This window comes from Glycine soja, chromosome 12 (assembly GCF_004193775.1).
Source record: "Glycine soja cultivar W05 chromosome 12, ASM419377v2, whole genome shotgun sequence".
Classification (NCBI taxonomy): Eukaryota; Viridiplantae; Streptophyta; class Magnoliopsida; order Fabales; family Fabaceae; genus Glycine; species Glycine soja.
The window spans coordinates 17470879-17475454 of NC_041013.1; the positions used below are offsets into that span (position 1 = coordinate 17470879).

The 4576-nt window shown below is 33.9% G+C and overlaps 1 pseudogene; it reads right to left on the minus strand.

The window, feature by feature from the left end:
- Positions 1-2321: 2321 nt before the first annotated feature.
- LOC114379778 lies at positions 2322-2942 on the minus strand (annotated as a pseudogene).
- Between the last annotated feature and the right edge of the window lie 1634 nt (positions 2943-4576).

Consider the following 4576-nt stretch of genomic DNA (forward strand, 5'->3'; position numbering starts at 1 on the left):
TGGTTTCTGATCGGATGAAAGTGTAAAATTATTTTACAGTGATAATGTATAATTGTTTTTCTCAATTTTTTCTTGTATAGGACTAGTGCTGGTATTTATCTAAAGAATGAAAAAGATAGTCATGTAACTCCCAACCTCAAGCAACTGAATGCAACTACTAGCTTGTATTTTCTTGCAATGAAATTTTGTTTACCAGATTCTTTGAAAATTGTAGGAGACCCATTTTATCTGCTTTTTATCTTTAATTTGAGCATGGGCATGGTTCACGACCAGTTGCGGTTTTAATATGGTGAATGCCATCAAGTCCCCTACATGTTTTGTTTCTTACTACAATGCCCTTACATTGTATTTAGAATTTTTGTTATGCATTCAGGTGAAGATTGGAATCTGAAGATCACTAGCTTGTCAGTCTCTCAGGTACATACTTCAATGTATTCTTAAGGGTTTTAATATTTGTTGAATCCTTTCAAAGTTGGTTCTTATCTAATTCCTTTGCATAGTATTTTGTTTGATTTATGTCAAGGGTGCAAGTTATGTGTAGACATTTATGTGGTTTGTGTTGACATATATAACTAATATTTTGATGTAGTTTATAGACCAGACACATTTCACCATAACTTTTATTTATGTATTGGAATTTAGTGCAATACCAGTAGTTTATGGACAACCTTGTACATTTTCGTACACTATAATTCACTTGTTCACTGTCCTTAAAAGTTCTTATGTTCTTGTTGAATTATTTTTAGAGTTTAACTTTGAAAATCCTGTAGCTTATGTTGAGTTAGGGATCTGACAGAGACAAAAATTAGTCTTAAACCCCATATGGATTGTATTTCATGTCATTTTGGTGTTATTGAAGATGATGGTTGTCAAAATTTGTTTTTAAGTTATTGGATGTAACTCATTATGTACCTCCATTGGTGCAGATAGTTAACTACTAATTCTTGATTGTCTAGCTAGTGATGAAACTTCAAATTATCTAGTTTTCAAACATGTATGAGTCACATGATTTGATGTGTTACAAGTTATGCTACTAGATGAGGTCTATCACATGCTGTAAATATCAAAATAATCAGAGTGGCTCAAACATTTTAATTTGGGCCATATAATTTTTATTTGATGTTCCCCACCCATGATTGGCATAGGAACCCCTCTCTTGACAGGGCTAACATACCCTGGCCTATAAGTTTGACCCAAAACTCCTTCAAAATTATCAATACTTTTCTCAAACCACAACTGTGTCTCCAAATGAGAAAAAGAATAATCTGTTGGCAACTGGTAATTGTGAACCTTGGTGCAAGTTCTGTCCAATTGGAAAAAATGAATATCCAACTCAACCAAGCCTGAAATGGTGACTGTGACACTGTTTGTCTCATTCGTTCTCTCCATAACCACTTGTCTTTCCTCACCATTAGCCCTCCATTTAGCCTCTCCATATGTGGGAATGTTGACTAGTTCATCATCCCATTTTACTATGAGACAATCAACCTTATCATCCCTGTGAGACAATCTATTGCCTGTAATGACAAGAGTGTGTGTGTCAAACATGACAACAAGTGGTTCCAGTCCAATTCAATTTAAAACACTTTACACCATCAATACTTTAAATTTATAGAATGTAAAAACACTTTACTATATCAATACATTTAAGTTAAAAATTTCTTCTCTCATAAAAAATCATAAATAATAGTAGTTATAACTTTTAAAGCAGGTATTGGTAAAAGGTAACATAGTTACCATATTGTACGGAGCAAAACCAGAACAAACACAAAACCAGAAGCAGGCACAAAGTCACTAGTATTTGAGGCCTAGTGCTACCCTCTATAATCAGATAGAAAGGAGACAATGATATTTCATAACTTGTGTGCCTTCTTACAATACTTATTAGCTATATAATATAGGCATGATTGGGGCACTATGCTCCTCATTTCTTAGCAACAACAGAATTATAACAAAACACTAACAAACAACAAAATTGCAATTACAAGGAAATTATGGCAAACAACTTTTCAAAATGCCTAGTACTTTTCAACTAGCTCATCACTTTCCGTTATCAGCTACACATTGTCCCTGAAGTGCTTTGGAAAGAGATACTATGGTCCTTATCAAGTTGTGGCATGAATAAGAGTTGCTTACAATTTGGACAAAGTTTTTTTTTCCTCTGGAAGTATTGGCTTGCTTATTTTTTCTGAAGAAAAAGGAGGGGGAAAAAGTAAAAGGAAAATATGTGTTGTTGAAAGATAAAAACCAATCCAGTATACAATAATACATATTTAACCACTTTGTTCAATTTTGGATATGAAAATTAGTTTTTGTGCATTTCATTTTCCTCATTTTCTTTTCAAGAGCTTGTGTTTCGTTTGAATTGAATTCTTGTTGCCATTCATGATCCTCAGGCTTTGCCTTAACAAGTCAAACTCCCTCTCCTTTTGTACTTTTCTTTCTCCATTGAAAGTAATTGAGTTTTTAAAACCTTGATGGTTTCTTCCTTTTCTTGCAACTCCTTCTTCTGCTTTTCCATTTGGATGTCATTTTCCTCTGCTTTCCAGTATAGACCATCCCCTGTGAAACACAACCAACAAATCAAATAAGCCCAACCAAATAAAAAAAAAACACACACATTTACCTCAACCTTGTGTAGTTAGTTATATTAGTAACATTACATAAAAGCATAAGGCAAGTCACCATGAATTATTGTTCTGCAAATTATAAATTCCTTAAATAAGTACAAAAAGTAGAGAGTGAGAGCGAGAGAGACCATCATATGTTCTTTGAGTGGGTTCATCTAGCTCCCTCTTAATTGCAAGATAAAGTTGCTTCCACTTCTCCATAGCTTAATTTCTCCTTGCTCTGTCCTTCTTCATCTGCTCAACCAAGAGCTTAGTTCCCATAAATTCGAACTCTTTCTCACTATTCTTCTCCATCATTCCAAATTTCTATCTCTTTTATCTTCACATCTTTCACTTGCACCAAACTCCTCAATTGCTTCACTTCATCTCTCAGCCTATTCCCTTTTTATTTGATGTATTCTGAACACTAAGAATGAAATCTTTCATGGCAGCTGGATCATCAGCCCTTATTTTTCATGCATGACACAACCTATTCAGACATAATATAAAAATAATTCAGATGGTTCACTAATTTATCAAGTTCCATTGTAAATTATACAATGTAGCTACTATATAGTATGTGGAATCATCAGTTCAGATAGTTAATGCAATAAATGTATGAGTAAAGAGAGGAAAGAGGTCAAAACCACATACACAAATTTACAACCACTAGCAGCAAAGCCTTTTTCCCACTAGGTTGTGCCACCTATAGAAATGAAATGATGTCATTTTTTCTATCATGAATCCTTAGAAAATCCATTTATAGATTTATTTTTAATGGTTTCACCTAGACCTTTGTTGGTTTCCTAGTCCTACATCTAATTATATGGCTATCCAACAACTAGTTCACTCCATAGTCCATATTATGTTTGTATTAGTCTTCTTCTCACAAGGCCAAACCACCTTAGGCAAGATTATTAATTTTTTTCCTCGATAGAACAACAGGACAAGCAAAGGGCATTAATAATAATAATAATAATATCACAAATAGATCATTGTTAGGATCTAAGTGCAAGGTATGGAACTTGAGTCCCACACTGGAAGTATGGGATTCTAGTATAGGGTTTATAAGGCCTTGGGCTTTCCAACTACACCACATAGCTTTTGTCGTGTGGTTCTCCCAAGGTTCTTATCAGGCATGTTCATCAATAATTAATAATTGACTGGGAAGGTTGATTACTTGATCAAATAAGTCTTTATCCCATCTGAGCAATATTTTATAAACTTGGTATTCGGTGATCACCACACACTATTTCTTAAAATTTGGATCACCACTCACTATTACTGAAAATTTGGATCACCACTCAACAACCAATTAGGCAAAGAAAAGACAATGCAGTAAACATTATGTACTTGATTTTTACAATATAATAATATCAGCTTGACCTGTGTCCTTGTACAAAAATTATGTGCAGCAAAAAAATAAACCTTTGGAATCTTTGTGAATGGGGATACAAAAGAATTCACAGGCGGTTAGTCCTTTGAAATCTTTTGTATATGGGAAAGGGAAGAATCAAAAGAATTCTCAGACTGTGTCTTATTGAATTCTTTGATAAGAGAGAAGGGAGGCACAAAAGAATTCAGGCGGTTAGTCCTTTGTTCTTTTGGAAAAGGGAGAAGAGAGACACAAAAAGAATTTAGGTGGTTAGTCCTTTGTTCTTTTGGAAAAGAGAGAAGAGAGACACAAAAAGAATTCAAGCGGTTAGTCCTTGGCAAATTCTTTTTGGCAAAGGGAGAAGTGAATGAAAAGATGAATAGCATAGTTTTCAAGGCTTGGAAAACCAGAAAACTTTTGAAGAAGAAGAAGAAGAAGATGAAGAAGCAAACATTTCTCAAAATTGGTTCTAAAGAATTGTTGGAAAAGTTGTTGTTTGCAAATCAAAGCCTTGCTTTTATAGACTCTTCAAGTCTAGTCAAGAAAACTTTTTAGAAGAGTTATAACCTTTAGAAAAACCTTAAAAACCATT